At 44.9% G+C, this 19,607-nt stretch overlaps 1 pseudogene; it reads left to right on the top strand.

Moving 5' to 3' along the window:
* Positions 1-5,270: 5,270 nt before the first annotated feature.
* LOC139369433 (zinc finger protein 76-like) lies at positions 5,271-16,304 on the top strand (annotated as a pseudogene).
* Positions 16,305-19,607: the final 3,303 nt, after the last annotated feature.

Genomic DNA, 19,607 nt, shown 5'->3' with positions numbered 1-19,607 from the left:
TTAGTAATAAGGGTTGCAACAATTTCGGCAGATAATTTTAGAACGATAGGGTCCAGATTGTCTAGCCCAGCTGATTTGTAGGGGTCCAGATTCTGTAGCTCTTTCAGAACATGAGCAATCTGTATTTGGGTGAAGGAGAATGGGGGAGGCTTGGGCAAGTTGCTGTGTGGGTCAGCATGGCCAGCTGCTTGTTGAAAATGCTTATTGAAAATCTTGATTATTGTAGATTTATCGGTGTTGACAGTGTTTCCTAGCCTCAGTGCAGTGGGCAGCTGGGAGGAGGTGCTCTTATTCTCCATGGACTTTAGTGTCCCAGAATGTTTTGGAGTTACAGGATGCAAATTTCTAATACAACTTGAAACTGAAACTAATCATGATCTTCAGTTTAGAATGTAATTTGTTTAATATGCTGTGTTTGCTACAGATGGGGAAAAAGTGAGACACCTCTCCAGCCCCCGAAGACTGAAGTTGCCCGTCCTTGAAATGCACTACATGACCAAAAGTATGTGGACATCTGCTTGTCAAACATCTCATTCCAAAATCATGGGCATTAATATGGAGTTGGCCCACCTTTTGCTGCTATAACAGCCTACACTCTTCTGGGAAGGCTTTCCACTACATGTTGGGACATTTCTGCAGGGACTTGCTTCCATTCAGCCATAACAGTGTTAGTGAGGTTGGGCACTCAAAGTCGACCGGGGCAGCTCGAGCAGGGCAGAAATTTCACAAACTGACTTGTTGGAAAATGTGGCATTCAATGATTGTGCCACGTTGAAAGTCACTGAGCTGATCCTTAAACAAATATATAGAACCAGTCCTTCCCACCCCTGTATCAACCCCTAGCCTATCCAGTGGCGACCCATCATTCAGGGCATTTTTTTTAGGGGGGGGGGCTTTCCTGTTTTGCATGTTATTTTGGCATTAATATATGTAACATATCAAACGATATATATCATTGAGTTAATAAAGCCGTGTACAAACATCGTTTATTTTTTGGCAGCTCCTAAATGCAGGTGTGTCAGCCAAGCTCAGTGCTTTCTGTGGTGGTTGGGCAAGCCAGCAGAAAATATGGCGCGTTGAGCTGTGATTGGCTCAATTTTCTGTCACTCATGGGTACTTTACGTCACTGACAAATGTAAGAGGAGACATTGAAAGTTCTAGCCCTTCAGCTGCTGCCACAGAAGTGCCCATCCAAGAAGGCTCAGAGGTCATTTGCCACAGATAAAATGTCAAATCACGTTATATCTACAGTAGCTTTGATTGAACTGATCATGTCAACGTCATACTTTAAAAATCTTAGCTAGCAGTCATCATGAATCAAGTCGACAATCTACTGGGAAATCCTTTTTAATCATTGTCATATGAAGATAAATTATAGACAAACATAACACAAGTTGGAAAATTGCAAATTCAATAAGTGGTTTGGAAGGAATCAGTGACAGTGGCTGTGTGGTCCCAAATCTGGGATTAAGGGGCTCTTTTCCAAGTTTAAAATGATAAGGAGGACCGCCGCACCACCTTCCTGTTCAAATGAGCCAAGCACAACAATGTACTGTATGCTGCTTCATAAATACTGTAACATGCAAGGGAGATATGTATACTGTAGCTGAGAAAGTAATACTAAATGAATGTTGTGTAGTAAGGTGTTAGTAGTCCATGTGCCTCACCTCAGTAATTTGGTCTATTTACCCCTCCTAATTTCACCTACTGTTCTGACTGTTCTACTGTAGACTATAACCTGTTTTAGAGAAATGTAATCATTGAATATTGTAAGAGCTTTCATTGTCTGCTTATATGCCCCATTTATTTATCCTACAGTTCTAACTTGGTGTACTGGGAGAGCACTGTAAGAACACCCATGTTCTGAATTCTGTCGCTGTACATTTCAAAAGTGTTAAACAAATAGTTATATTGACTAACATTATGTCTGTCCTAGCTCGCTCAGTGTCTTAAACGAAATTACGGATTGCCTCTTATCTGCTTGTCGTCCCCTTATGCAATAGTTTGTACATTTCAATTGTCATTAGAAACCACATTTGTGCAGTATTCAGAAGTTTGGATGACTGAGGTGCCCAAAGTAAACTGCCTTTTACTCAGGTCTAGAAGCTAGGATATGCATACAATTGGTAGTATTGAATAGAAAACACTCTAAAGTTTCCAAAACTGTTAAAATAATCTGTCTGTGAGTATAACAGAACTGATATGGCAGGTGAAAACTCGAGGAGAATCCATCCGGAATTTTTTGTTGTTGTTGAGCTCACCACTCATTGAAATGGCTGTCTTTGGGAATATCAATGGAATACCTCCCAGATTGCAGTTCCTTGGGCTTCCAGTAGATGTCAACAGTCTTTAAAAAGAGATTCAGGCTTATTTTTTGAAAAATGAACTATAATTTGTAGTTTTTCTAGGTGGCTCCCATTTTGACTGTAATATTGTTTTGCGTGTTTATTTACATATTAGGGTACTGATTGATAATAAACGTTATTTGACTTGTTTGGAAAAGGTTTATTGGTCACTTTTGAGATTAATTTGTATCCATTTTGAATGACGGAAATCGGTGGATTACTGAATCAAGCGTGCCAACTAAACTGACTTTTTTGGGATATAAAGAAGGACTTTATCGAACAAAGGGACCATTTGTTATGTAGCTGGGACCCTTAGGATTGCAGACGGAGGAAGATCTTCAAAGGGAAGTTATTTATTTTATAGCTAATTCTGACTTTTGTGACATCTCTGCTTGTTTGGAAAATGTTTGTAATGCGGGGCGCTGTCCTTAGATAATCGCATGGTATACTTTCGCCGTAAAGCCTTTTTGAAATCTAACAAAGAGGCTGGATTAACAAGACGTTAAGCTTTTAAACTATGTAAGACACTTTTCATGAATGTTTAATATTACGAATTTTATATTTTGAATTTGGTGCTCTGCAATTTCACCGGATGGTGTCGAGGTGGGGCGCTAGTGGCACGCCTATCCCAAAGAGGTTGTTTAAGCAAGTCAGCCATGTTTTTATAAAAACAGTAAATGAGGCTGAATGAACTGTTTCGCTGCCAGACAACGCTCCGCTGATAGCCAGGTGTAGCAGTGGTAAGATGTTGGGACAGCTTTATGTAGGCCCTAACAGTTTGTGGGCACCGTTTGTCACTGTTATAGTGCAATTAGTATATTGTTTAGTGTTGTGTAGTGGCATTGCTGGCATGCATTTCACTTTCCTTTTTTTCTTCGCCCCACCAAGATTTACATGCTAAAATCGCCACTGAGCCTATCAAGTCACCACAACAACAGATTATAGATCAGTGTTGTGACCCAACTCGTTTTCAAACAATTCAGGTTCCCTGGTGCTTATTTGGTGCCTAGCGTTCTGCTGGAGGTGAGCATCCCAGCTTGCGTTGCAACTTGTCAAGCCGAGGGAGAGATGGGATAGGAAAATGGAGGATAGGAAGAGGGAAATAAAGAAGGGCTTGTGAATTTCTGTATTTCTTTTGAGTTTGAGGTAAAATATTAAGATAAAGAAAACGCTTTGTTAGGGATCCATTGTCGGTGTTTCCGACGGGAGTAACCATGTTGCGTCACAAATGTCTGATTCGAGCTCAAAGGTGTTGTAATGAAGAGGCCTGGTTGTATTTAGACTTTCGCGCGCGCTTTAGTTACAGTAGTTAGCTACATGTCAAAAGACATTGCAAACGTAGTCAAGGTTAGGGGGCTAGCAATTCAACGATTGCTGATGTCATTGGTGTTATGTGATTTTTAACTAGTTGTAACAACAACGGTGAAGAAAATGTGCTTCTTGAAGCTAGCCATAGCATCAATAGCCTGCCAGTTGCTAGCTAGGTAAACTTGCCATTCAGTGTAATGATGACGTTAGCTTACTTACTTGTTAGCTAGCTACTTAGTTGTCACTCGACCCCTAGTTTGTGAACCAGTTTAAATGGACTATTTTGAGTCCACATCCCTTCTTGACAAGCTACCTTTTAGACTTCATGGCATATTGTTACACCTACTACAATGTACAACAAATATTATTCCTAATAATTTACTAAAATGAAAGATAGCTGTGTGGCCTGACCAGTTCTGCTGCAGAATAATTCATTCAGCCATTCGCAAACCTATCCCTCATTTACCAAAAGAACCCATCTAAACCGATACAGTGACAACCTGGAAATGATGGCACAGTGACAACCGGATGGAAATGCACCCAATGATGGCATACTGCTTATGCCATAAACCCTTGTGTCAACATGAACATGAGCAGATAGCTATGTCCATTAACAGTAAAATATTAGTCTGCCCTCCCCATATCCTGGAAACCCGACGTTGAATTTCATTGAATTCTACATTGGACATAAATGAGCGATTGTATCAGGACAGCTTTCTCTCAGGACATAATCTATTTGAACTTACTTTACCAGTTGTCTGTGTGGTAGGTCCTTTGAAGGTAGGAATGACAATATATCCACAGGAAAGTATATTTACATAAACGTTTCAAAGCACTGTTAGTGCCTATAGTGCATAAGATAAATACATAAAGTATATCATACAGTACATTCAAAGTAGACCTCTTGACGTTTTGTTACGTTACAGCCTTATTCTAAAATTGATTACATTTATTGTTTTTCTTATCAATCTCCACACAATACCTCATAATGACAAAGCGAAAACCAGTTTTCATTTTTTTTTTGCAAATGTATAAAAATAAAAACAGAACTACCTTATTTCTATAGTCTTCAGACCCTTTGCTATGAGACTTAAAATTGAGCTCAGGTGCATCTTGTTTCCATTGATCATCCTTGAGATGTTTCTACAACTTGATTGGAGTCCACCTGTGGTCAATTCATTTGATTAGACATGATTTGGAAAGGCACACACCTGTCTATATAAGGTCCCACAGTTGACAGTGCATGTCAGCAAAAACAAAACAAGCCATGAGGTCAAGGGAATTGTGTCGAGGCACAGATCTGGGAAAGGGTACTAAAACATTTCTGAAGCATTGAAGGTCCCCAAGAACACAGTGGCCTCCATCATTCTTAAATGGAAGAAGTCTGGAACCAACAACACTCTTCCTAGAGCTGGCTGCCTGGCCAAACTGAGAAATTGGGGGAGGGCATTGGCCAGGGAGCTGACCAAGAACCCGATGGTGACTTTGACAGAGTTCCAGAGTTCCTCTGTGGAGATGGGAGAACCTTCAATAAGGACAACCATCTCTGCAGCACTACACCAATCAGGCTTTTGTGATAGAGTGGCCAGACGGAAGCCACTCCTCAGTGAAAGACCCATGACAGCCTGGTTGAAGTTTGCCAAAAGGCACCTACAGGACTCTGACCATGAGAAACAAGATTCTCTGGTCTGATGAAACCAAGGTTGAAATCTTTGGCTTGAATGCCAAGTGTCATGTTCGAAGGAAACCTGGCACCATCCCTAAAGCGAAGCGTGGTGGCAGCATCATGCTGTGGGGATATTTTGCTGTGACTGGGAGACTAGTCAGGATCGAGCGAAAGATGAACGGAGCAAAGTACAGAGAGATCTTTGATGAAAACCTGCTCTAGAGCGCTCAGGACCTCAGACTGGGGTGAAGGTTCACCTTCCAACAGGACAACGACCCTAAGCACACAGCCAAGACAATATAGGAGTGGCTTCGGGACAAGTCCCGGACTTGAACCCGATCGAACATCTCTGGAAAGACCTGAAAATAGCTGTGCAGCGACCACTCCCCATCCAACCTGACAGAGCTTGAGGATCTACTGAGAAGAATGGGAGAAACTCCCCAAATACAGGTGTGCCAAGCTTGTAACATCAAACCCAAGAAAACTCGAGGTTGAAATTGCTGCCAAAGGTGCTTCAACATAGTACTGAGTAAAGGGCCTGAATACTTAAGTGAATGTAATATTTCGTTTTTCATTTTAATACATGTGCAAAAATGTCTAAACCAGTTTTTGCTTTTGTCATTGTGGTATTGTGTGTAGATGAGGGGGGGGGGGGCAATTGAATCCATTTTAGAATAAGGCTGTAATGTAACAAAATGTGGGAAAAGTAAAGGGGTCTGAATACTTTCTGAATGCATGATACATATACGCGCGTACATGTTGAGCTTGTGCACGTGTTTAGATGGTTCTGTTCGTGCTTCCGGTGCTAGAGATACTTTCCTGTGGTTATGTTGTTTCACATGCCTGCCTGCAGAAGGACTATCCACACGGACTACCAGTGAAGTTTCATTAACTTCAAACGCTCATTTCTACCCGACGTTGAATCCAATGCAGTTTAACGTCGGATCTCCGGGTTCCTCTCCCCATAGACTCATCTTGAACCTAACCTAGGTGCATTCACATAATGCAAATATTATAGAATATGGTATATTCAGTGGTTGAGGGTCCAGCCACAAATTGTTAATACCCGTCACACAACACCTTTTCTCTTCTCTGATGTATCAAGCCACCACACACAACCCCTAGGTCATCATCAGTGCAATAATGTCACATCAGCTGACCTAGGTTATCTGTCCTTGTTACAGAGCAAGATGTTAGGACAATGGCCACATAAATATGAACAATGTAATACAGTATTACACAGGATTGTTGGGGCGGTACTACAGCCTATATCCACCAGGTCACTGTACAGCAGAAAGGTCATTCTACACCCTCAGAACCACATATCTGCTGGAGGGTTTGTGAATAACCTTGTCTGTGTTCTGTGAGACCATGTCGCTCCTGATGCTGGCTGTTCTCCTGTCCTCTCTCCAGAGCCCCTGGCCTTTGAGGATGGCCAGGCAGTTCAGCTTCGAGGATGGGACCACCGCACACATCCACCACACACCCAAAGGTATATTAACATCAAACCTGGGCCAGATACTGCATTCACTACTCTAGGAAAGGCTTGGTGAAAGCAATAATTGTTGTCACCTTGTTTTCTTTGGTCCAGTCCCTCACACATCAGTTAGTATTACTTCTCAAAAGGATGGAAGGAAAGGGATCTCAAACATTCTCTAACCCCTGCAGATTGGTATGACCCCAGTGCTGTGGAGGCAGTGCAGCTGGACGATGGCAGCACAGCGTACATCCACCACCCCTTGGGCTTGCAGTTTGGCAGCACAATCCTGACTGCAGCTGTATAACGTCTTGAGGATCTGAGGGGCTATGCCAAATTTCTTCAGTTGCCGAAAGGTTGAAGAGGCGCTGAAGCTTTTGACCCTCTCCACTGCAGCCCCGCTGATGCAGATGGGGACCTGCTCCCCCCCCTGTTTACTGTAGTCCACAATCACCTCCTTGGTTTTGCTGACGTTGAGGAAGAGGCTGTTGTCCTGGCACCACTCTTCCAGGGCTCTAACCTCCTCCCTGTGGTCTGTCTCGTCGTCGGCAATCAGGCCCACCAACTTCGTGTCGTCGTGGGTGTACAGTGAGTACAGAAGGGGGCTGAGCGCACATCCTTGAGGGGCCCCTGTGTGAGGGTCAGTGTGGCAGCGGTGTTGTTGCCTTCCCTCACCAGCTGGGGTCTGCCCGTCAGGAAGTCCAGGATCCAGTTGCAGAGGGAGGTGTTCAGACCCCGGGCCTGAGCTTAATGAGCTTGAAGGGAACTATGGTGTTGAAAGCTCAGCTGTAGTCAATGAACAGCATTCTCACATAGGTATTCCTCTTGTCCAGATGGGATAGAGCCAAGTGCAGCGCAATGACGATTGCGTCGTGCGTGGATCTATTGGAGTGGTATGCACATTGTAGTGGGTCCAGTGTGTCAGTTAAGGTGGAGCTGATGTGGTCCTTGAATAGCTTCTCAAAGCACTTCACGATGACAGAAGTCAGTGCTACAGGGTGATAGTCATTTAGGCAAGTTACCTTTGTTTGCTTGGAGACCGGAACAATGGCGGACATCATGAAGCATGTGGGGATTACAGACTGGGGCGGGAAGAGGTTGAGTATGTCCGTAAACACTCCCGCCCGCTGGTCTGCGGCATGCTCTGAGGACGCCGCCTGGGATACCGTCTGGGCCGGCTGCCTTGCGAGTATTCACACACTTAAAAGTCTTACTCACGTTGGCCATAGAGATCGAGAGCACACAGTCCCTTTGCGCACCGGGGGCCCTCCTAGAAGGATCGGTATTGTTTACCTCTGAGTCAGCAGAAAAAGTGTTTTAGCTGGTCTGGGAGAAGGGCATCAGTGTTTGCCACACAGCTGGCTTTCCCTTTATAAGCCGTAATTGTTTGTAGTCCTTTCCACATGCGTCGCTACCTCAAGATACCACACAGCTGTCCGGCCATACAGGTGTGACGTGTTGACGTGTAGAAAGGCGTTCCCCACAGGTTACGGGCTGAAGTGTCACCTTGCGAACACACACCGGAGAGAAACCACACAAGTGTCCTGAAGACATATGCTTCAAGGCCTTCAAAACCTCTGAGGACCTCCAGAAACACGTCCGCACACACACAGGTAGCAGGACACACACACAGGTAGCAGGACACACACACAGGTAGCAGGACACACACACACCCTGCATCTTTCCCCCACCACTTCTTTCCTCAGTCCCCCCCCCCTCTTTTTCAGTCACTTTCTCTTTCCATCAGTCTCCTCATATCTCTGTACATTAGGAATGCCTGCTCTTTCGGTAACATAGACTGACCAGGTGAATCCAGGTGAAAGCTATGATCTCTTATTGATGTCACCTGTCATATCCACTTAAATCAGTGTAGATGAAGGAGAGGAGACCGGTTAAAGAATTATTTTTTTTTGCCTTGAAACATGAATTGTGTATGTGTGCCATTCAGAGCAAGACAAAATATCTAAGTGCCAGGCGCATCGGTTTGAGTGTGTCAAGAACTGCAGCGCTGCTGGGTTTTTCACGCTCAACAGTTTACCGTGTGTATCAAGAATGGTCCACCACCCACCCAAATGACATCTAGTCAACAACAGCCAGTGGTCGAAAATGGGTCATTGATGAAAGAGGACAAAGGAGGCTGACACGAATTGTGCAGAGCAACAGACGGGCTACAGTTCATCAACTGACAGTCCAGTACAACATTGGTGCCCAAAGACCCATCAAATACTGCACAACTCGTTGTACCTTGACATGAATGGGGTATGGCAGTCGATGACCTGAGTTTCACTTCCTTCAGCAAAAAAATTTTAAATGCGGTTGCAATGGGCTAAGGAACAAAAACACTGGACACTGGAGAATTAGAAAAACATTGCCTGGTCTGATGAATCCCGGTTCCTGCTGTTTCATGCTGATGGGAGGACTAGGTTATGGCGAAAACCACGAGTCCTTGCATATATGTTATGCCGTGTGTCATCATTGCAGGCTAGTGATGATGGTGTGGGGTGTGTTTTCATGGCACACGTTGAGCCCCTTGATAAAAGTGAAGCCACAGCATATCTGAACATCGTTTCCAATCAGGTGCATCCCTTAATGGCGGCAGTGTATCTATCTGATTGAGTTTTTCAGCAGGATAATGCCCCATGCCACAAGGCTAGGATTGTCCAGGAATGGTTCCACGGACATGACAGCCAACTTGACACAACTGTGGGAAGCATTGGAGTCAATATGGGCCAGCATCCCTGTGGAACACTTTCGACACCTTGTCGAGTCCATGTACCGACGGATTGAGTCTGTTCTGAGGACAAAAGGGGGGTTGCAACTCAATATTGGGAAGGTGTTCCTAATGTTTTGTACATCTCAGTGTAGACCTCTTACGCTCCCTCTCACTTTCTCTCTCTCGTTTTCTCCTTTTTGTCTTTCCCTCCTTGTTTCCTTCCCTCTTGTTCGATGGGACACTATTAAAGTGCCCGTTCAAGGGTTGTACATGCTCTTCCCCCATATCTTTCTTTCCTTCTCTCAATCTCTTCCCCTGACATTTTGTCTATCTCTCTGTCGGTTGAGAAGCCATTTAAGTGTCCGTTTGAGGGCTGTGGTCGTTCCTTCACCACCTCGAACATCAGGAAGGTCCACATCAGAACACACACAGGATAACGCCCCTACATGTGACCTGTACCCTCCTGTGGACGAAGCTTCGCCAGTGCCACCAACTACAAGAACCACATGAGAATACACACGGGTAGGACGCACCCCAAGATAAAACACACACACACACACACACACACTACTAATACTACATGAGAATACACACGGGTGAGCGATTACATGACTGTTTAGTTAGATACTTCACATGAAATAAGTACTCCTCTTTCTCTCTCTCCCCTGCTCCCTCACTCTTTCTATCTCCCTCTCTCTCCTCTAGGAGAGAAGCCCTACCTGTGTACAGTACCTGGGTGTGGGAAGCTATTTACAGAGTACTCCAGCCTGTACAAGCACCATGTGGTTCACACACACTGCAAACCTTACACCTGCAACCATTGTGGCACAGCCCTCTACACTGGCCATGCACAAATGCATCACGCACAGACTTTGAGGCCACAGGGGACAGGGAAGGTATGTATAGACACACACACACACTCTTATAATAAACACCAGCTGTGAACTCATTTCCTCTTGAAGATCTTAACAGTATTCAATGCGTTGAGGGAGTTCTGTTAACCTGAGCAGCGGTGCAACTGTACATGGTGAACGGACAAAAGCGGTGAGGGAGGAGCTCCCTTCTCAAATTGAACAATAATCAGCTCCGCTCGGTCATGTTTTCAACAAGGCAGCATGGTGCGTCGTCCAGAAACATACAATCTATTATGTGAGAACACAATCCTACTCATTACTCCACGTGCTCCATCTAGTCTAGGCTACATCACTTTTGTTTTAAGCCGACTTTGCCGCAGGCTTTGAACGGGCTTTGAACGGGGCACCTGGCTCATGACCGGGAGGCTGCCTACTTCCAAAACAAATGCAATCACTTTTAACACGGTGCTAAGTCCTCTCACCAGAGTAACCCGGGCCAGATAATCGAATCCCCTCATTCGTTAATGACCCGCCTCTCCGTTTTCTCTTTTGCAAAAGTGATGAACGACCATTCACAGGTCTCCTTCCTGGAAGGGGCGGAGCAGAAAGAGGAAGGGTCGGATTCCCAAGACGTCATTGGCTCTCAGGTAGTCCTACTTTCCTATCTAGTGATTCCACTTGTGTGATATGGAAAGAAAAGGGCATACATTTTCCATTCCCATTCTTTTGATAGCCGCGTGCTCAGTTCTAGTACATGCTGTCACCACAGTCCCAAGCTGTTCTGTTTCTCTGAACTTGAGTGTATTATAAAAACAGTTGGTTCTCTTCTGGCAGGTGGGTCTGTCGGAAGAGGACCTACAGGCGCTTGGCACGGCTATCACCATGGTAATGCGGGACGGCACAACCATCTCCCTGCCGACCCAGCAGACGGACACGACCGCCATGGGACACCGCCACATTACCATGGTTACAGGGGAGGCCAAGGCGCTGCAGCAGGTAGGTTACACGCACGTACTCCTTAGCCCACACTAGGCTAAAGGCTAAATGCATGAAGCAGTATTTGCTCTTGCATGTCAATGTTTGTGCTATAAAGTGGATCATCATGTTTCTGGTGGTTTGTCTTTCCTCTCCAGGTTGCCATAGTGATGTCGGAGGGTGTTATGACAGGCAGCTCACTACCAGCAGATGGCGCTGCTGGCCACGGCTAACGGCACACCGATTGCTTTTCAGGTCAGTTCATGCACACAGAGGTTAAGAACTTGTCGAGTTGCACTCTTAGCATTATACTGTGTGTGTGTGTGTGTGTGTGTGTGGAGGAGCAGCAGCAGCAGACATTGGAGGAGGCCATCAGCATGGCGACAGCTGTCATCCAGCAGGGAGGGCTGGTTCAGGACGTGGACACCTCAGAGGGGGGCTGGTGAGACACACCTACCCCCAAACAGCACCTTTTCCTGGGTACGGACACGGGTACGGGTACGGACACGGAGCCCGCTCCAGAGCACTCCTGGAGCCCAGCCTCCTGTCACAAACACAGTGTGCGGATCTCAGAACTAATCAGAGAGAGAGAATCCGAGGGCCCGTTGTCATGGAGACTGGGTTAGAATGTTCAGATGTGAGCATGAGCAGATCAATGTTTGTTTGTTTAACCACAACACAGTAGCATACTCATGCTTCTGAGAAGCTGCAGCTCCACGAAAGCTAGCTAAAGTTCAGATTTCACCTCCAATCTTTGTAACCACAATACAATAATCATGATACAATAACTTTTGGTTTTGTTTTGCAACACTGACTGCAATGATTTTTCCAGGGCCAGTACTGTGTACTTCTACTCATCAAGCTCTAAAACTTGGAAGTTTTGGTTTGGAGAACACTCTCAAACAGATGGATTCTTTCACTGATGAATCTGCTCTGAGTGATGCTGTCGGTCTAAGGAGCTAAAAGTTGCCTTGTCTAAATCGTTGAAGAAATGAACAAAATCACAGGGTCCAATATGATATCATGCTGTGCTGTATATCTGGACCTGTGCTGAGGTATACATTTGTCAATAAATAGTTATTTTGTGTGTGTGTGTGTGTGTGTGTGTGTGTGTGTGTGTGTGTGTGTGTGTGTGTGTGTGTGTGTGTGTGTGTGTGTGTGTGTGTGTGTGTGTGTGTGTGTGTGTGTGGTTCGACCAGACAATTTTTCTGGGCATCATCTTTTCACCACCAGGGGTCAGACTCGCACCTAGAATACCCTGAACAATTACCATGTTTTGGAGGAAGTCCTTGATTCAGACAATTGCTGAATCGAAAAGTTTCTTGACTTCATAAACTGTAGGGAAAAAGTACAGGAAGGGGCTAATTGCTGCTAATTCTTTCCTAAATGTTACACTTTCCTTTGGGAAATACTTTTTCTGCGAATAGATTTTTTTGAGTTGTCCTTTCAGAAAGATAAGATTCTTGTCTTTGATTATCTTTACTGACTTGAGTCTCCCCTAATGTGAAGTTTTGTTTGAGGCATCGTGTACATGTTAAACACGAGACAAAAGCAGTAACACACCGTAAAACGTCACAGTACAAACTGCATCTTAAATGTATGTAAATCTAGCCTTCTACTTATCCTACTGTTAAGTGGTATGGGTCAAGGAAACGAGAGACAGGAGTCTTTGAAAAGAGTATGTGGCTCTATTCAATGATTATTCATGTTGTAATGAAACAACTCCAATCATGACAACAAAAAGTGGGTGGAAAAATCAACTTTGGGATCAAAATAGATAAAGAGAGAAGACAAAACATGAGGTCTCCATTGGATCTTTGCATTCCACCGCCAGCTGTCTCCACCTTTCATTTGTTATGAGTTGCCAATGTAGCGGCCACACCCACCCTGCATCCTGCCTGCCTCACACAAAAGGGGATGGCCAAGCAACACCCCAGCCCTCTCTCCCCTCCCCAGGATCAGTGCATTCCAGCCCAGCCACGTACCAACCAGTCTGCTCTTTATCACGACACTCATGGTGGTAGTAGTTGTGGAGTTCGGTGGGTGTGGCTTCACCTATTCCAGATAAGACTCACAGTCAGGGACCTGTGTTTACATCTAATGAAAGACGTCCAGGGGAATAAGATAATAAACACTGGGGCTGGAGGCTGGGCTCCTTGAAGAGTTGATTGTCCAGGCCAGGATAGAGAATAACTAAACACACAGAGGTATGGTGATCTGGCTCTCATCGCTGTTCACAAGGAGGGCCTTTATCTACACCAGCTCCCACCAGGCAGAACACACTACACACGAAACCCTTCCTCCTCCCCTCTCCACCCCTTCTTTCTTTCCTCTGCTTAGTCGCTCTGTTCTCCCTCGACAACAGCACCTGATTGGCTGGGTGGCTGTGACATCACGCCTCATCGAGACCAACAGCTGCAGCAAGGAAGGGACGGAGGAGGTTGAGAGAGCAGTGGCGAAGGAGTGGAATTGAAGCGAGAGTGAAAGAGTAAAAAACAGAGTAACTATAGAGATTTGAGAAAGAACAACAGAGGAGAGGAAGAAAGAAAGACGTAAGAGGAGGTTAGGAGAAATATAGAGCAGAGCCAGAAAGAGGAGAGCTTTGGACAACCTGCGTTTCCTCTCTATTGTGGTCCACCCAGCTCTCCGTGCTCCCTCGCTTTCCGTGTTTATTGTGTTTACTGACACTCGTGTTAGAGCGGCCTTGGCTACATCCTGTCTCGGAGAGGAGAATAGAGCCTACGCCTAGCACCAACACACACATACTAACCCTGAAGCCTAGCACCAACACACACATACTAACCCTGAAGCCTAGCACCAACACACACATACTAACCCTGAGGCCTAGCACCAACACACACATACTAACCCTGAAGCCTAGCACCAACACACACATACTAACCCTGAAGCCTAGCACCAACACACACATACTAACCCTGAAGCCTAGCACCAACACACACATACTAACCCTGAAGCCTAGCACCAACACACACATACTAACCCTGAAGCCTAGCACCAACACATACTCAAGTCTCAGTCTCACACACTTTCCCACACACAAACTCCCCGAAACCTAGCACTCAGCAAACCCCCCTCGTCGCCTGTAATCATATCCTCTTCAGCTAAATGATGCCAGACCACTGTTTCCTAAAGACTCACTGGTGGGTTGGGGAGGATTCCCTTTGGGTTACAATTTCAGACTACTTTTAGACCTGACTAAACATTGGTTTTGTTGACTTGGTGGCCCAAAAGCTTGAGATGGGTCTCAGCACAAAACAATGTGCTCTCCATTGAGCTGGGTGAAGTTAGAAGACTTCTTATCTGTCTTGATGGGGGCCGATAGGGTGGCTGGCTCTAGCCATAACTAAAACAACAGACCTCTCCTGTGGTATAATCAGCCATTATCTTGGTTTACTAATCTGATGAACAGAGACATTCTCAGGAACTGGCTTCCTGCCACAGGTAATCACAATGCAATGCACCCTGGGAAAGAGGTCAAGTTACAACCTGTAACCAACAGGAGTGGCCCTCTGATGTTGATCTGAATAATATGAACAGGGCTGGTTTAATGCAGGAGCTTACCGAGGCTGAAGCCCCTGGGCCCAGGCCTATGGGGGGCCCAAGAGGCAGCAAGAAAAGTAATACAAAAATACATATATACAGTATATACTGTATTAGATATGAAGTATATCTTTTTTTATTTCTTTACAGCAACAGCAAACCACAGGAGGATTCAGGAGCCTGCTCTCAATGAGTGTAGACAGCCTGCTGCCACCGCTCTGCTAATCGTACGATGGGGGAGGAGAGGAGGTAAGGAGCTCACGTCGGTAACTGTGGGGCCCTGCCATGATTGGGTAACTGATTCATCAAAATAAACTAAATAAATAGCATAATAAATACATGTGACAGGTCAATTGTGAGTCAGGGGCCCAAGAGGCAAAACATTTAGAAAAAAACAACATTTAACCCGCTCTCAATGTTCAAAATACACCAGAGAGCATCATTTAGGCACGGAGGACAAGTCGTTTTTTTTTTATTAACTTGATTAAAAAAATGGCACAAGCGCTAACAGGTAACTGCCAAAATAAAGGAAACACCAACATAAAGTGTCTTAAAAGGGTGTTGGGCCACCACCAGCTGCCAGATCAGCTTTAATGTGCCTTGGCATAGATTCTACAAGTGGACCTAAACCATGCCAGGAAAATACACCCATACACAATAACATAAACTTTGTGTCCCTCATTTACTCAAGTGTTTCCTTTATTTTGGCAGTAACCGGTTGCTTACAGTCTGGAAGGCTGTAATTTGGGCAGCATGCGTGCCGAACATACAGCTTCTTGCGTTGTGGCCGTAGACATATACTGAGCAAAAATATCAAATCAACATGTAAGGTATTGGTCCGATGTTTCATGAGCTGAAATAAAAGATCACAGAAATGTTCCAAACGCACAAAAAGAGTATTTATCAATTTAAAAAATGTATAAATTATTTACATCCTTGTTATTGAGCATTTCTCCTTTGTCAAGATAATCCTATCTACCTGATAGGTGTGGTAAATCAATAATTTAATTAAACAGTATGATCATTACACAGGTGACCTTGTGCCGGGGACAATAAAAGGCCACTAGAATCTTCAGTTTTGTCACACAACACAATGCCACAGGTGTCTCTGTTTTGAGGGAGAGTGCAACTGGCATGCTGACTGCAGGAATTGCCAGAGAATTGCATGTTCATTTTTCTACTATAAGCCGCTTCCAATGTGCTTTAGAGAATTCGGCAGTACGTCCAATCAGCCTCACAACCGCAGACCAGGTGTAACCAGGAGCTCCACATCCGTCTTCTTTACCCGCGGGATCATCTGAGACCAGCCACCCAGACAACCAAAGAATTTCTGCACAAACTGTCAGAAACCGTCTCAGGGAAGATCATCTGCATGCTCGTCGTCCTCACCATGGCCTTGACATGACTGCAGTTTGGTGTTATAGCTGACTTCATTGGGGGCAAATGCTCACCTTTGATGGCCACTTCACGGATTAATCCCGGTTTCAACTGTAGGTTGGGAACAGAGTGCCCCATGGTGGCGGTGGGGTTATGGTATGGACAGGCATAAGCCACAGACAACAAACACAGTTGCGTTTTATCGATGGCAATTTGAATGCACAGAGATACCGTGGTGAGATCCTGAAGCCCATTGTCATGCCATTCATCCGCCGCCATCACCTCATGTTTCAACATGATCAGGCACGGCCCCATGTTGCAAGGATCTGCACATAATACCACAGGCCACAACCAACAGCCTGAAAAAAACAAAGCTCCAGGGTCTATGATTTCTTAATCCAGCCCTGGATAGGAATCTGTGTGTTGGAATGACACACACTGACACGTGCAAGATCTCTCATTTACTCGCGCACACGCATGCTGACACACACACACACACAATTCATTTTTAGAAAAGGCCTATCCCCTAGTCCTATAGGCGTACTCACACACCTCACTCACGCATTCTTGTCATAGTATGGAAAGGACAACCTAGTCCTTAGGGCTACTTCTTTATGACTGACTAGTCAAGGCAAGTCGATGCAAAAACATGGGTCCTAATAAACTACTGTTGGTCAAGCTGATGGTTCGTCATGCTACCTCATTTACCCCACATCATGACCTCTATTGTCTGTGAACGGTGCCTTGTCCTCTGGGTGTTTACACACACATACTCTTTAGAGTAGTTTTACTGTTGTTTTGGGTCACCCCAGAGGTCTGGTTCTGATCCTATCACCCAGATCTGTTTAGCTGAGAACAGCTCGGGGGGGGGGGGGGGGGGGGGAGTTTGCCTGGCTACCCAAACTCCTTGCTCCGGCCAAACGCTACATCACGCCCACGGGCGTTAGTGTCTGGATCCGAGTACCTCCCCGAAGATTTCGAGAACACAAACACATTCTGACTGGTCCCCAAAAAAATGATGGGTAGGGCCAGAGCCAGAACACAGGTGGGTAAAAGTGCCATTTTGAAAATTCGTAATACTTTGATATTCTGACGGGTTACAGATGTTCCCGTTGCTGACGACTTTGATTTGTTCAACACCCCTTATTTTAACGTCGCCACAAACGACTTCAACGATGGCCGTCTCAGACTGAAGTGTGTGGAGAACATAGAGCAGCGTAATTCTTCAGTTCTATCAGGGCCAGTGAGGAGAGGAGGGCGTGGGTGTGGAGGCAGGGCCAGTGGTAAGGCCCACTTTTAAGTGGAGTAGTGTTTGTTTTTCAAACCCTCAACATGCCTGTTTTCCAGAAGGTTCCTAGAAATGTTTTAGGTTCCCCATCCCCCTGTCCTCCTCTCTATCAACACAGAGACAATCTCTTCCACCACACACAAGTACACGCACAGACACAAAACACACACACACAGACACACATCAGCAGTGGGCTGACCCATCAGTGAATGGTCAAAGTACCCAGCATGCTTTGCAAGTGTTTGTTTTAACATTTCCATTTTGGTCATTCAGCAGACGCTCTTGTCCAGAGCGACTTACAGTCAATGCGTTAAACTGAGGTCTATAAACAACAACATATCACAGTCATAGCAAGAAAAGAAAAATCTGTAACCTTGACTGAGAATATTATTGTATTTGAAGTGATCTGTTGGTTTATTCTATAGGTTTGTCTACTTTGCTAACAGGTTTAAAGCTTTTGAAAAAGCTAACATAAGTGCATGTGCAAGATGGGAGCAATAATACATATTCTGTCACAATCTTAAATTGCCACCTCTTTCCTTGATGAATGTGATATAATGCTTACTTCATAAAAATGTATGTGCAATTAAAATTTTGCCATAGATTCAATAACTACAAAATACGTATTTTCAATGTCGGTAAATGACATATTTTCAATGTCCGGAAAATATGTATTTTGGCGTCTGAAAAATATAGGTCTCTGAATATTTTTCCGTATGCACTGTATACACTGAGTGTACAAAACATTAGGAACACCTGCTCTTTCCATGACATGGACTGACCAGGTGGATCCAGGTGAAAGCTATGATCCCTTATTGATGTCACTTGTTGAATCCACTTCAATCAGTGTAGATGAAGGAGAGGAAACAGGTTCAACAAGGATTTTTAAGCCTTGAGACATGGATCGTGTAAAATATTGAAGTGCCTTTGAATGGGGTATGATAGTAGGTGCCCGGCGCACTGGTTTGATTCTGTCTAGAACAGCAACGCTATTGGGTTTTTCACGCTCAACAGTTTCCCCATGTGTATCAAGTGGGGGTTGTTTTGGGATGGGAGATCAGGGGGGACCTGGGAGTTTGTTATGGGGGAAGTCTGGGGGAGGGGCTGGAGAGGATATGGCTGCAGTCTGGGAGGGGGTGGGCCACAAGCCCCTGTGTGTGCGTGCGTGCGTGCATGGATTTATTCAGACAGCTGCCCCTGGATTGGGTCGAGTTCACGGCATCCACAGGGAACAATTTAGGCTTTGTGAGGTGAGGGGGCTGGGGGGAGTGATGGTGGGGAATTCAGGGGTTGAGAAAGAAGAGGGGGACACGGTCAGAGGGAGAGTTGGTAAACAGCTGCTAAAAGACTCACGGCACCCATAAAACTCACCCTGTCCTTTTAAAGTCTCACCTTTGCAGCTTTACTGTGACCTATTTACCTATTCACTGGAGTTTAGTGCTGTTTGACTAGTGTTTCCCTGTTCTAATGAGATTGACTTTAAAGACACAGGTAGCTGCTAGGGTCACTCCCCCATGAAACTAACAAGAGACCATGGGTGTGTTCAGTGGGGTGAAACGTTCTGTTCATATCTCTTCTGCCCAATACATTTCTATATGAAGGTCCGGCAATATGAGAGGAACAGTCCAACATGTTTATCACTGAGACTCATAGAGAATCAACAATCAGAACTAGCAGGGACAGAGCTAACGGTAATGTATTTTGATTCATATTCCAACCAACTCACTAACTCGTTACTCATTATCATCACTTAGAGAATCAAAGACGAAGCAAATGTCTGATCTAATCTGCGGTTGTTTGTATGTTTGTAGTCTGGGTTGGGTTTTGTGAGATGAGTGATATAACATCAATTCTCTGATAGAGAAGAAACATAGAGGTTTAGAGAAAACAACGAACAATCGAGTTATGCTCCCACACTTTTGTTAAGGTCTTTAGTCTGAGGTAAAAATTACAGCACAAAGATAAAAAATAAAAAAAACATGGGTCATCACTAGACAGATGGGAGAGAATTGTGGAGGTACTGTGGCTTTGTGTCCTATAAGT

This window comes from Oncorhynchus clarkii, chromosome 17 (genome assembly GCF_045791955.1).
Source record: "Oncorhynchus clarkii lewisi isolate Uvic-CL-2024 chromosome 17, UVic_Ocla_1.0, whole genome shotgun sequence".
NCBI classification, from domain to species: domain Eukaryota; kingdom Metazoa; phylum Chordata; class Actinopteri; order Salmoniformes; family Salmonidae; genus Oncorhynchus; species Oncorhynchus clarkii.
The sequence above is the reverse complement of the archived record's forward strand: the minus strand, read 5'-3'. Positions and strand labels throughout refer to the sequence as shown.